We start from the raw sequence: 15,320 nt of genomic DNA on the forward strand, positions 1-15,320 counted from the left end.
GGGCCCAGTGGCCATGATCTTAGTTTTTTTGATGTTGAGCTTCAGACCATATTTTGCGCTCTCCTTTTTCACCCTCATTAAGAGGTTCTTTAATTCCTCCTCACTTTCTGTCATCAAGGTTGTGTCATCTGCAAATCTGAGGTTGTTGATATTTCTCCTGGCAATCTTCATTCCGGCGTGGGATTCATCCAGCCCAGCCTTTCGCATGATGAATTCTGCATATAAGTTAAATAAGCAGGGAGACAATATACAGCCTTGTCATACTCCTTTCCCAATTTTGAACCAATTTTGTAATGAGAGGGAGTTCCAAACAGTAGATGCCACCACAATAAAGGCCAAATTCCAACAGGTGGCATCTCCTGCTGAGCTCAGTGTTCAGATATGTAGGAAGTGTTCCTATACTGTATAGTGCTTTCAAGAGTTCATTGTACTTGTATGTGCATTATCTAGTTGTAACCCCTACAACAACCTATAAGAAGCCAGCATTACTATCACCCCATTGTGCAGGTGGGGAAACCGAGACTGAGAGATCATGGTTTATCTTAGGCTGACAGCTCATTCCCTTAAACACACTGCAGCTCCCACTCAGATTGGGAAGCTCAGACACCTTCCAAACACAGTGCAGACAGTGACTTGCCTCTTAAAATTGCATAAGGATAGCTTTTACCAAACTATTTAAATTTTTCAGCTCATTAATCCGTAATGAGGACTAATGCTGTTTAACATAGACATGTCAAAGTTACACAAGAGCTGTATTTATTTATTTTAATTAAAATCTCATTTATATTCCAAGTCAAATTATATATGCTGGAAGTAATGTTTCTATATAAATGGTTTTAATGCTCACTAGCTGCTACTTTCTTTAGCAGAAGAAATCCAAATGTATATTTTGAATGGTCGTAGGAAAAATGTAAAAAGTTCAAAATGCCAAAACATGAAGAAATGTCAGCATAAGAATGCCCAGAACTGGCATTCAAGATAAATAACCGTCAAATGGCTGGGATAAGAATGAAGTATTTGCCTGGCACCAGGTGGGTCTCACTGGAGAGAGCATTCCACAAACACAACTGAAAAGGCTGTCTCTTGTGTTTCTACCCCCAGACAACTCTCAGAAGAGGCCCATAAAGAAGGGCCTCAGATAATGAATTCAGGCTCTGGGTAGTCTCATGTCAGAAGAGGCCTTCTGCAATGTAATGGGATCCTGAGCCACATATAGCTTTATAGGATAAAATTAGCCCTTTGAACTGGGCTCAGAAACTTATGGGTAGCTAGTGTGGCAGTGCCAGAATTGAAGACTTCAGCAGGTATCCCATCAGGTCCACTGGCTTTGTTGTTTTTCATTTGGTCAACAACTCTCCCAGATTTGGAGATACTGCAAGCTCATCTCTAACTTGTTTTTGTGGAATTTGTGAGAGGACCTCAGCAGCTAGGGGGAGAGTTGTGGTTAAGGAGATGCTGGTAATGTTCTTTCCAGCGCAATGAAATAGCTTCTTTATCTTTTAGAAGTGTTGTACCATCTGTTGAGCGTAGGGGGCGTATGTCATGATTTATTGGCTCATAGATGGTCTTTGTAGCTTTAAAGAAACTGTGCATCATGAGTGTCAGCTAAGCGCTGAATCTCTTGAGCTTTATTTATCCACCAGGTGTTCTTTAGTTCTCTGGTTCTTCTTTGAATGAGTTTCTATCTCTTTGCCAGATCTGAAAGGCTTTCCTTTTCTTGTCAATAATGCATTCAGTCTCACTGTCATTCTCATCAAACCACTCACTTACGGACTCACTGTTAAACTGTGTTTATGGAAGACAATCTTACTCGGCTACAAGTGATCGCTAAAGAAGAAGAAGCCAGAACTGATGTAATAAGGTCAAACTAACTGATCCCTCTTAACTGTCTGGCTGCTGCATTCAAAGGCTAACCATTGCAGTAATCTAACCAGAAGCCTACCAGAGCATAGACTGGTAGAGCTGAAACTGGTAGGAGGCTCCAGAACCCACAAGCTACAAACCTGCTCCTTCAGGGAAAATGTGACCTGACCAGACAAGTTGAAATCTTCTTTTCCAAGCAGTGCAGCTTGCTGTCATTGACAGCTTGGTATCTCATGACGAACTTTCATGTGATTTCTATCCCAGGACATTAGCAATTATTCTGAAGGTTACTTTAGCTCACAGAGAGACTCTTGATCAAGAAAGATGTTATTTTTAGCTTTAATGCCAGAAAATTATAGCGAGATTGCATGCTATCATGCCAGTGTGGTGTAGTGGTTAATCATTTTAAAGCTTTGTAGTTATATCATCTCTGCATTTCACAGTGATATTAATAATGTGCTTTATTTTATTATTATAGTTGACCTTGTATTAAATCTCTGCTTTGGTTTTAATTGGTTGCTTTCATAGATCATAGACTTTTGGAAGGGACCCTGATGGTCATCTAGTCCAACCCCCTGCAATGCAGGGATCTCAACTAAAGCATCCATGACAGATGGTTCCCCCACTGTTTTTCTTTACAGTTGCGGTCCTCTTTCCTGATTATTGTTTTTTTAAAGTTGTGACTTTAGATTATTTAAGTGTGGGAGCCAGTGTGGTGTAGTGGTTAAGAGCGGAAGTCTCGTAATCTGGTGAACCAGGTTCGCTTCCCTGCTCCTCCACATGCAGCTGCTGGGTGACCTTGGGCTAGTCACACTTCTTTGAAGTCTCTCAGCCCCACTCACCTCACAGAGTGTTTGTTGTGGGAGAGGAAGGGAAAGGAGAATGTTAGCCGCTTTGAGACTCCCTAGGGTAGTGATAAAGCGGGATATCAAATCCAAACTCTTCTTATCAGAGCCTTTTATGTTAAAGAGGTCCAAAGTATCTAAGGATTTCCTATAGACCCGTGCCAGCCGTCTCAAGGAGCTCATTGGCATAAATGTGTACAACAGTTAAATGTGATATACTTGGAAGTGAGTGCTTACCCTGACAGAGCCAACTCCTTGACCAGTTTCTTTTCTCAAGGTTTTTCAATATAAACAAGACCTTCTAAATCTTTCATTTTTTGTGGCAGGATTGTCGATATAGCATGCATAATCTGTGCCTGGCATATCTCAAAGATACAAACAGATCCTTGAAAAAAGCTGCCAGCCTGTAATGTGTTGATATAAATTACTTTTTATTCCCCTCCCCTCCAAAAAAAAAGATTGTTGTGAGTGCGGGCGCGAAGGTTGCTGGCTTTTGTAATGAAGAAAAAGATTCTAGGATTTGGCCAGGGTCTTTGGGCAAAGCCATTCAAACAGCGGGTAGAGCCCAGGGTGAGTGTATGTGTGGGATTTTGGTGCACTCAGGAGCCTAATTCTTTATGAAGATCCTGGTCAGGAGGCAAGCCAGCTAAACTGTGAAAAGCGGGAGGCTTGCAGCTAATAGAATAATGTCAATAACAGTATTGACCAGGGATACAGGAAACAACATTGCTTTAAGCAGCGGATCATTTTACACCCTGAGGGCCACATTTCTTCACAGACTACCTTCCAGGGGCCACATGGTGGGCAGAGGGCAAGAAGTGGGTGGGACTCTTAGCACTGTACAACAGATTATGTTCCAGCCATGCAGAGTCAGAGGTTTCTGCCAGCCCACAGACACACCTCGATCCAGGCAAGGAAGAGCCACAATTATATTGAAGGACACCTTCCAGCCAGGCTCAAGCCATACAAAAGCACTTAAAGAGATAATGGAGCAGGGCCAGTCAGGGATGTTTCCTGAGGTGTGTGTGTGTCTTTGTGTGTATCCTGGAGAGAAGATGCAGCTTGGGAAGAGTCCTGGGGGATGGGTGGAAAAGCCTGTTCCTGCATTTGACCTACATCTCTATTGTAGAGGCTGGGCAATGGATATATAGACACTGCCCCCCACCCCCTTTCCTCATGAGCTTTGGATGCTGCGGTTTTGGTAAGCACATTTCACACATCTCCAATCTTCTCTACACTGACATGAGGCTGAGCGATCTACTCTTCAGCTGAGAAAGGAAACCTTAATCCAGCCTCAACAGTGACGGTTCACTAGGATTCGACATCAAGTCATGCAGTTTCCAGATGGCACATTGTGCATGTGGTATAACAGATGTGTAGGGCTCAATTGCACTGATAAAACCCATTGCACACATAGCTGTGCCCATGCAGTATCTACATTTTTATACAGAAAAAGGTGAATAAAAATGTGCAAATATTATTATTAATAATTATTTCAGTTGTAATAATAATAATAATAATAATAATAATAATAATAATAACAATAACAATAATTTCATTGTCAAAATAAAAAAATCCTTCCAGTAGCAGCTTTAAGACCAACTAAGTTAGTTCTTGGTATGAGCTTTCGTGTGCATGCACACTTCTTCAGATACTTCTTCAGATTCTTCAGATACTTCTTCAGGTATCTGAAGAAGTGTGCTTGCACACAAAAGCTCATACCAAGAACTAACTTAGTTGGTCTTAAAGGTGCTACTGGAAGGATTTTTTTATTTTGACTATGGCAGACCAACACGGCTACCTATCTGTAACTGAAATAATTTCATTGTAAAGGGGGAAAGACTAAAGTATCGGCTCACCTGAAAAAAACCAATGTGTGACAAAGCGTCCCAAGCATATGAGCTAACAGGGAAATACGATGTAACCACAGGATGGCTGAATCTTGGCTATATTAGGAGAGCGAGCCGATTATGTAAATACTCTTCTCCCAAAGCTGTGCAGTGTATCTAAAGGGCAGTTTATAGCGTAATAAATATTTATAGGCTTGGAGCTATTATTTATACTTCCAAGGACAGGGTAAGAAATATTGCATATGTATGCTTTCTCTCACTGTCCTCGCCAAGGCGACTAGGAGTTTTGCCTAAATGCATGCTTGAATGGGTTAGGATGCAGGCGCTGGTTACAAGAGCCTTCCCCAACCTGGTGCCCTCTGGAAGTTTTGGACCACAACTCCCATCAGCCCCAGCCAGGGTGGAAGTTGTAGTCCAAAACATTCAGAGGGCATCAGGTTGGAGAACACGGGCTTACAGGAGCATTGATCCGAAGTGTCAGGGTGTTGTGTATCCTTTTCAGCACTACTGACATCCTTTTCAGATTTTTTTGAAATCATGATTAATCAAGGCAAGTAGGAGGGAGTGGTATTTCATCTAGTTTCTCCACTTGCAATTCCTTTACATCGTATCCAACCATAATTCTACTTTGGACAGACCTACTGCTTAGCTGACTATAACCCTCTGTGTTGATTGTTCCACGTGTAACTTAACTTAGTTGAATTTATCTCCTAAAGGACTTGGGTCATAGTTAGCCTTTCCCATTGATTTCTATGGGACCTAAGTATGTCTCACTCACAGCATAATCCTATGCATGTCTAGTCAGAAGCTTGTTGTGTCTTGTTGTTTCCAATGGAGCTTACTCCTAGCTGCATGTTTTATAGGACTGCAGTGGCAGTCTGAATCCATCCCAGAGCCTGCCTGCACAATCTTAATCCACATGATTTGGTACCGATATATTTTTCAGGTTACCAGAGCAGAGAGAGAGAGAGAGAGCACGTATGCATAAAGAGACCATGTACAACTTAGACACATGGATGCTCTCTGCACAAAAGAAAATGGCAGAGGTGTGGGCCACAATTTCCTCTCCAATCACCCATTCTTCATGGTTTAGAACTGGGATAGCCAACACAGTGCCCTCCAGATGTTGTTAAACTCCAACTCCCATCAGTCCCAGCCAGCATGGTCAGTGTTCAGAGATGATGGGACTTGTAGTCCAACAACATCTGGAGGTTACCACTCCTAGTTTACAATGTCTGGAAAGACACCTTGAATTACAGTGTTTTGCAGGAGCATTCCAAGGTACAGAAAGAACTTAGAGCACAGGTCCATGGAAGAGGTTTGCACTAAAAATGCATATAGATGCTTTTGGGGAAATTTAGGTGGTAGGTGGCTGGGGTCTCACCAACACTGGTTTTCCTCACTCTGACAAATAGTAGGCCAGTCCTGCATTGAAACCAGGTCCTATGTAAGCGTGCCTAAGGCTGCAGCCTTGATTATTTCCCCTGCCCTCAAAACACTATGTAATCCAAGCTTACATAAGGCTCCACTATTCAAGCTTCTGTGTAATGATACACTTTTTATAATGAAGCTGTAAAGTGATGGAGACTTCCCTACACCACACCCAAATCTTGAGCAGAGAAGTCAAAGAATGATTATACACCAGGAGTTGGTTGTGATGCGCTAGGAGGCTGCCACCGCGGGAAGGGAGTGACAAGAAAGTGGTTTAGCTGTGGTTGGAAACAGTAAGCAGCTGGGTTTTCTGAATCTGGTAGTATTTTTTGCACCAAAAAGCTCAGAGTATTCGGTGGAGGATATAATCACAGAGTGGATTGACTGGGGCAAGTAAGGTAAGTGAACTTAACCATATTGTTAGAATCCTCACTAAACCTTGGATAGCTCAGTTGGTTAGAGTGTTATATAATAATAATAATAATTTATTATTTATACCCCGCCCATCTGGCTGGGTCTCCCCAGCCACTAGGGCTTTAAAGGTTTCCCCAGCCACTCTGGGCGGGTTCCAACTGAATATTAAAAACAGTACAGCATCAGACATTAAAAACTTCCCTAAAAAGGGCTGCCTTCAGTTGTCTTTTAAAAGTAAAATAGTTGTTTATTGCTTTGACATCTGCTGGGAGGGCGTTCCACAGGGCAGGCACCACTACTGAGAAGGCCCTCTGCCTGGTTCCCTGTAACCTTACTTCTCGCAATGAGGGAACCGCCAGAAGGTCCTCGGCACTGGATCTCAGTGTCCGGGCTGAACGATGGGGGTGGAGACGCTCCTTCAGGTATACAGGACCGAGGCCATTTAGGGCTTTAAAGGTCAGCACCAACACTTTGAAATGTGCTCGGAAACGTACTGGGAGCCAATGCAGATCTCTCAGAACCGGTGTTATGTGGTCCCGGTGGCCACTCCCAGTCACCAGTCTAGCTGCCGCATTCTGGATTAATTGCAGTTTCCGGGTCACCTTCAAAGGTAGCCCCACGTAGAGCGCGTTGCAGTAGTCCAAGCGGGAGATAACTAGAGCATGCACCACTCTGGTGTTGTTCTGATAATGCCAAGGTTGCAGGTCCGATCCCCATATGGAACAGCTGCATATTTCTGCATTGCAGGCAGTTGGACTAGATAGTCCTCAGGGTCCCTTCCAACTGGAGAGCCAGTGTGGTGTAGTGGTTAAGAGCGGTAGACTCGTAATCTGGTGAACCAGGTTTGCATCTCCCCTCCTCCACATGCAGCTGCTGGGTGACCTTGGGCTAGTCACACTTCTTTAAAGTCTCTCAGCCCCACTCACCTCACAGAGTGTTTGTTGTGGGGGAGGAATGGAAGGGAGAATGTTAGCCGCTTTGAGAGTCCTTCGGGTAGTGATAAAGCGGGATATCAAATCCAAGTCTACTCTTCTTCTTCTTCAACTCTAAAATTCTATGGTCCACTGGTTATAGCAGGAGTTGAACCTGTATGGCTATGAAACCCAGGAACAGGAATTTAAACCAATATGGAACCACATATAGTAATCTACACCCTTCTTTCTTGATCCAGTCCAGTTCAGGGATTGTGTATAAACCAGTATCTAGGTGGGTGGGAATCCCTCACATTGGGAAGACAGAGGGAATGTCCGGTAACTGTTAAAAGTTCATTGTGTGGAAGCACCTGAGCCAGGTCCAAGCAGGGAGATGAAAGAAGAGGGTAGGAGAGACTAATCACTGTTATTGACACTGTTTTTCACTGCCAAGGGGACAGAGGGATGGACTGGCTGCACCGGACCGAGTCAGCATGGCTCAGCATTGAGGAACTGCTGGCTTTTCAGTGCTGTATGAGGTTGCCAAAAGGATATGACATGGAGGAAGCAGGAGATTAATTCAAGGCCTGCATTGCAGTTCTCACATTCTTTCATGGGCAGCTCATAGCTAATAGAGTGATATGAGCACTATTGGCCAGGAAAACAGGAAGTGGCATTGCTTTAAGCAGGGGAGACTTTTCCATCCCAAGGGCCACATGCCACCCCAGACAACCTTCCAGGGGCCACATGCAAGTAGTGAGTGGAGGCAAGAAGGGGATGGAGGAATGGAAAAGGTTCTTACCTTTGTGCAATGGGCTACGTTCCAGCCACGTATAAACCAGAGGTATCTACTATCACATGGACATTCAGGCAAGCAAAAGCCATAATCACATTCCAGGACACATTTCAGCCATGTTTGTGCCATGCAAGAGGACTTGAAGTGGACATGGAGCAGAGCCAGTTAGAGGTCTTTCCTGGGAGATGGGGCATGTATCCTGAGGAGGAGACATACCGTATTTTTTGCTCTATAAAACTCACTTTTTCCCATCTTATGGAGCGAATGCAGGCTGCGCAGCTATCACAGAAGCCAGAACAGCAAGAGGGATTGCTGCTTTCACTGCGCAGCGATCCCTCTTGCTGTTCTGGCTTCTGAGATTCAGAATATTTTTTTTCTTGTTTTCTTCCTCCCAAAACTAGGTGCATCTTGTGGTCTGGTGCGTCTTATAGAGCGAAAAATACAGTAGCTTGGGAAGAGTCCTGAGGGAGGGAGAGACCTACAGAACCACATTTGACCCCCAGCCCTGAGGTCCTGCAACCCTTCTGTGGAGGCAGAGCAATGGACATAGGCACATCCTTCCCTTCATCACGAGAAGAGCTTTGGATGCTGTTGTTTCAGTAAGTGCATTTCACATGTTCCCAAGCTTCTCTCCACCACCAGCGATTCACTTTCCAGCTGAAAACAGGAAACAGGGATTGGGTTCAACACTAGGATTCCACACCAAGAGCATGTACCCTACAGCGCTTTTCAAATGTTACATTGCATGTATGCAGAAGGGAATGGTATCATACACGAGTAGGGCTCCATCACAGGCGAAAAAGCCCTATTTTGCCATATTCGTACCATACATTTAAAGCACTATGATACCACTTTAAACAGCCATGGCTTTCCCCCAAAGAATTCTGGGAGCTGTAGTTTGTTAAGTGTGCTGAGAGATGTTCTGAAACCCCTCCCTTTCCTTCTGAACTACGGTTCTTGGAGTGGTTAAACCATCAATCCCTCTTCACAGAAAACTTAGGGAAGAGGGGGGGTCTCCTAAGCATTCTCTGTATCCTTAACAAATTGTAGCTCTCAGGATTCTTTGGGAGAAGCCAAGATTGCTTAAAGTGGTATGACTGTGCTTTAAATATGTGCTGTAAATGTGGCCTATGTGTACGGTTGTACCCAAGCAGAATCTAGGATAGAAAGGATTTGCATTTTGATGTATACAGAAAAATAGATGAATAAATCAGTTAATCGTCATGGCTTGGATAGCACCATGCGCTGTGATTATACCACAGCAGTACTGGAAAGGAATATCCCTGTCTGCTGCTGCTGCTGATAATGTGCCTAACATTGTCGCCCCAGGAAGCCTGCTACAATCCCTGGGTAGCATCCTACATCAAATGTCCCTTGAGCAAACATGTGAGCACTCAAGTCTGCAGAGGATGGTCTGAGAAATCTTTTAACTTTCAGCAAAAGAGATTTGAAGCTTGAGCTATTTGCCAAGCACTTTACTCAATTAAACATCTATGGACATCTAAAATAAACAGACCATACAGCTCCATAGCAGAGAAGCCGACTAGAAAATGAAATACAAATTGAGCTTCTAGAAATGCAAAGGGGGGCAGTGTGTGTGTGTGTGTAGAGTGCTCAGCTCACTCCCACAACCTCGTAGATGCAGATTTAGGAAGCCTTTCAACAACTTCTGCATTTTATGATAAGTTTTGTATTCTGCCTCCCTCCTTCCATACACTTTCTCAATTTCTTTTTGAGTGAGTTATCTCCTCCGGCTAGCTTTCTGGCCTCTTTCTGCTTAATATAGCCCCATTTGCGCTATACATTTAAAGCAGTATCATTCCATTATAAACCCTCATGGCTTCCCACAAAGGACCCTGAGAACTGAACTCTGTTAATTGTGCTGAGAGTGGTTAGGAGTCCCCTATTCCCCTCATAGAGCTACCATTACCAGAGTCCTTTGGAGAAAGGGATTGATTGTTAAATCACCCTGTCAAACTCTGAAAGGTGAAAAAGAGCTGTGTGGAGAGATTTGCAACCAAAAAGCATAAAAAGAGGAAAGAGCCTTCTCCATCCAACAAGCACGAGTCTTCCTCTTTACTTTGCCTCTCCTGTGGCGGCATTTTGTAGAAACAAATGAAAACACAAGAGACAAGCAATACCACCAGTCTGTTGCTTGGCTCCAAGCTAAGGAACTGCTTTTCAAGCAGAGAAGATAACTATCCATATAGGGAGGAAATTAATTGTCTAGCTGCAGCAGAAAATGCTTGGCAGTGAAATTTCAAGAAACTGATATAACTAGGAAAGTTAAGGCATATTTTGGGCTTGTGAATGTTATAATGTGTTAAAACAGCCACTCAGGAATTTTCTGCTTTGAATGTTTCTGAATTGTCCATTCTGGGTTCCTGCAGAACAGAGCTTGGGGAACCTAAGGCCCTTAAGATGTTGTTGGACTGAGGTAAGTCTGGAATGATTCAAATATACCCACACAATATTTAAGGATTTTTCTGGGGAATCTGCACACCCCAGGTCATTTTCTCTAGCCTAATCAGAATGCCCCAGCTTCTGTCAAAATCCCATAGTTATTACAACTGAGGAAGAATTTCCACACTCATTTTGAATTTCTGAATGTTGCTTCAGGTGAAATTTAGTCAAAACACTTGTTCCACATAACTTCTGCGTGGGAAATTTTTTCAGAGTTAAGAAAACTTCTGCATTCCCTTCAAATGCCTCAGCTAATTGGCCTCTGAAGAAACATTAAATTTTACTCTAGGAGACATTTCAGCAGCAACATGTTTATTATTGGTCTTTGGGACAGAAGTTCTGGATGGAGAAGTTTAAGATGCTTGACTAGAATGACTTTTGACAGGATTTGGGGAGCTAACTGCAAGCCACCAAACAAGGATGAAGATTGTGAGAAACTTCTCACAAGTTCCCTGTGGAATTCAGCTGTCTGCGCTACATTTGCAGCGGCAAAGGAGGCATCTGCTGTCAGTATTGCTTACTGACAAACTTCTCCCATTCTAACCTGCTGTTCTATCCACACAGCATCTCCCTCATTCTTGTTAGTGAAAGCCAGGACATCCGGTGTCCAGGTTTGTCAGTTCTGCAACATGGCCCCCAAGAGCAGTTGAAGTACTGACATAGACAGGTGTGACTAAAGGCTTGGATTCACTCCAGGAAGCTACAGCGTCCTGCTGACTACAAATAAAATATCCAAAAGCTTAAGCATCCTGTTAAGCTGGACAACTGCATGCTCAAGAACCATTGCGATGCAGCAGGCTATGGCTGCAGAAACCCAGGTTCAAATCCTCACTCAGTATTGAAGCTTATTGGGAGGCATTGATCGAGTTACTGTATTGCAGCCAAATCTGCCTAAAAGGGTTGCTGTGAGGAAAATAGGGGGAGGGTCTTGAATGTCACCTTTAGCTTCTTGAAGGAAAGGTGGAGTAAAAATGAAGCAAAATGTGGTCAAGAACAACCAGTGCCAATTCCAGGGGGATCCACTTCACCAAGGTTAGCCTTCATCCCTCTGGTGTCCTCCGGATGTTTTGAATCACAGTTGAGTCACCTCATACGTGCATGTTACTTATGCAAATTTAGCTTTATGCGCTCAGATGCAGCTCCATTCCAGCTTTTTTCTTCTGACTGCATCTCTTTCTGCCCACCTCTATCCACTTCCCTTTCACCAGTCCAAAAATTCAGCGCAGTTTTGAAACCAGTGGTTAAGAGCAGTGCAGTTTTGAAAGGTTCAGTCCGCCATCTTGAGTCAAAATGGTGTCAAGTTGTATCAAAATATAGTTAGGAAAAGTGTCCTTTAATCTCAGGAACCATCATGGAAAACTTAGCAAACCAGAATATATGGTAGATATTTTTAAGTACTCATTTTACTTGTATATATATTTTAGGTGAACTTGTTTTTAACTCCTAACTTATATTGATAATTTTTAATGAATATTTGATGTTCTACATCAATTGCTAGGAGATTTTGACAATTAAGCAGTATACCATTTTCATTTCACTTCATTTCTATTTATGTATTTATAAATATGCTTCTCTTACTACAATCAATCCTCAAAATATTGTCACTTTGATTAATTAAGGGAGCGATAAATTAAGTGAGTGACCAAGTTTCTTCGCTGAAATGCGTTCTATTTCCTTCTTCCTCTGGCAACCAGACAAATTTAATCTTCTTCCTCCTGAATCCCTCCCACTCCCAATATTAGTTGTCAAAAATCAGCTAAAATATCTCTTCTCTGGAATGCAAACCTCCTTGGGGTTCAACAGCTGTGTTGGGGCTTCTTGTTATGGAGAGATCAACACCACCTCTTGATTCCTGCTGCTATTTTTACTAGTTAGTTCCCCCCTCCCCCCCCTTCTGACATTCAGTGAGCACACAGCTGTCTATGTGGGAGACAAAGCAGCATGCCCCATTGTTTCTCTCCCATTTCCTCCTTTTCAGTGACCGAGGGAGTCAGAGCCTGTTGGAATCAGACTCCCCCACCCACACACCGGTTGTTGCTTTATTTAAGCGATTGTACGAGGCTAGTTGAGGAGTGTACATGGATGGGTTCAGGATCTGGGGAGAAGCGAGGAGAGACTCAGTACATGCAAGCAGCAGATGTTTGTTATTAATTAAATGCATAGATTTTGCGAAAAGGAGAAAGTACGTTCTGTGCCGATAACAAGGCAGATGGCTTCTCAGCAAGAGATCCCTGTGTAGATGGCAATGCACCAGGAGCAACACCAAACCATTTTGCTGTGCATCTAAATGCAGGCTTTTATTTATTTTAGGGATGCACAGAATGTTTGCTTTCTTCTGTGTGAAAATAGCATTTGCAGGAAACATAGAATCACTCCCCTCCCCAACCCCCCCAAAATCTGAAAGGTAACTTTTTTTCCCTTTCCCAAATGCGTTCACAGCTATTTGGAATCGCTATGCTTTCTTTCCCTCTGCCATTCCTTTGATGCTATTTCCAATTCTCAGCCTTTCTGAGCCAATGAAGGATCATGCAGTGAATACGATGCATGAGCATCCCATAATTTGATCCTCTCCCCTGCCACAAAGGGCCCCCATCCCAATTCACCGTGGGGAAAAGATGCTCCATCCATAGTTATCCTTCTTCTTACACCTAGATGGCCTCACAGAACACAGTCACAGGCTGGTAAATGTCATTGGGAGACCAGAGTACCCTCCTTTGTGTGTCAGGTTTGACACAAGAAAGGCCTGACTGGTGGTTAGACATTATGCCAGCATGAGAACTCCTAAAAAGATCCTCATAATATTCATGACCTCCTCCAATCTGATTTCCATTCCCTGTACTCCTGGGACCTTGCTGATATCATAGATGATCTTCTCACTGCCAAATCCGAAAGTCTGTCTTTTTCCTCTTGGCGTCTCTGCTGCCTTTCATTCAATTAGCCATCCTCTCATTCTTTCCATCCCATCTCTTAAGATATCTGTGCTGTTTTGTGCCCTGTTCAATGTTTCCGCTAAGTTGGGGCGGAGGCCATTCCTCCTCTGTCTTCAGCCTCTCTCCTGGGATCCCTGAGGTTCCATTCCTGAGCTCCTGCTGGTGTCTCTCTTTGAATCTCGTGGCTCTTGGTCAGAGCCTGTCCTAAACATTTGCTGCCTGAAGCAAATGATGAGAGGAGGCCCATTTCTGTAGATTCCCATGTGTGGAAGCTGACTAGACCAGCAGTTAAAAATTACATACTGTATTTTTCTGTGTATAAGACAGTGCTTTTTGCTTTTAAAAAATAGGCAAAAATTGGGTGTTGTCTTATAGATGGATAGTGAATGCAGAGGGGGGATGTGCGATTAATGGCAGGAGTAAGCAGGAGATTGGCAGTGGCGATTGGGCGGATGATTGGTGGCTGTGGCACGGCCTGCTGCCAATTGGCTGTGGCTGCGGCGATTGGGCAGGCAATTGGTGGCTGCGGCAAGTGGGTGGGTGGGCTGTTGGTGGCAGCGAGCGGGCAGACAATTGGCGGCTGCGGCGAGGTGTGCAATTGGCAGTGGCTGTGGCAAGTGATTGGTAGTGGCAGACAGGTGGGTGAATGATTGACGGAAGTGACCTCCCCCACCCCACCCCCAAAAGCTAAACAACTTAATTTCTTAATTTCGGGTTAAAAAAAATAAAGGTCATCTTATACATGGGGGCGTCTTATACATGGAAAAATACAGTAAAAAGTAGGAGAGCCTCCTTCACCACACCTGAGGTGCTATATAGTGTGCACAGTACTGTCCTCCAACAGAAGGGAATAGCCTGGGGGCTTAGACAGAATAGACCAGGGGATCCCACCACTGCCCCCAGCATTGACTGCCTGAGGCAATTGCTCCACTTTGCCTAATGGAAGAGCCGGCCCTGTGTTCTGCATTGATATACTGATGACACCCACATTGTCCCATCCCACATCTCTTTCACCCCATCTGGTATATCTGTCTGGATGCCTCATTGCTGTTTCAAACTCAGCTGTAGAGTTGTGCAGAGCCCCTCTCTCCTGACCATCCACCCGACCCTGGATCGGGTCCAGAATGAATTTGGTGAGGGGGAAACTAAGGTTTCATTAAGGGGTTTAAAAGCCCTTAAGTAATATCTGAAAGATTTCCTCCATCCCTTAGGTAGATGGGGCGCTCTGGGTAGTTCTTCCACCATCGGATGGGCAGGGAATGGTGCCCCAGGACAGGGTTTTCTCTGTGGCAGCCTCTAAATTGTGGAACTTCCTCCCCATAGAGATGTGTCTAGTATCTTTGCTGTATGGTCCCTGCCAGATGCACCTCTCTACACACAGATTTCTCTGCCCACCACAGTACCATGTCTACTTTATTTATTGCTCTGCCAAAATCAGTTACCTTTTACGAGAAGGAAAAAAATTGCTGGGCAGAGCTGATGTACAATGATCTCTCTCTCTCTTACACACGCAGAGACACTGACACACGGAATCCCATATTTTTTGTGATTCGTGATTGGTTGGGATTAATTTTGGGAATAAGTTTCTAGTTTATTCTGCTGTGAAAATTTCACCACAGCTGCATATCATGGAAAGAAGCAGGTGATGGACAGCATGCAAAAAGGGTATGTAAAGAGGTGGGGTGTTTCTGAAATTTTGTTCCTTAAACCCTCCTTTTTGCCCTGAAAGTGTTTATGGACAAAACCACACAGACCTAGTGTTCATTTCAAAAGTCACTAAAAACTTTCTTACAAACACTAGTAGTTTAGGAAACTGG

At 43.8% G+C, this 15,320-nt stretch overlaps 1 long non-coding RNA gene across 1 annotated transcript in view; it reads left to right on the plus strand.

Annotated features, from left to right (window-relative positions):
* The first annotated feature begins 6,348 nt into the window (after positions 1 to 6,348).
* Positions 6,349 to 15,320, plus strand: part of LOC308458982 — a 28,473-nt gene continuing 19,501 nt past the window's right edge. The window contains exons 1-2 of the long non-coding RNA XR_013977803.1: positions 6,349 to 6,387; positions 10,501 to 10,547. This is a non-coding gene — a long non-coding RNA (uncharacterized lncRNA). The remainder of the gene's footprint in view (positions 6,388 to 10,500; positions 10,548 to 15,320) is intronic.

This window comes from Podarcis pityusensis (genome assembly GCF_964106645.2).
Source record: "Podarcis pityusensis genome assembly, chromosome: 12".
Lineage (NCBI taxonomy): Eukaryota > Metazoa > Chordata > Lepidosauria > Squamata > Lacertidae > Podarcis > Podarcis pityusensis.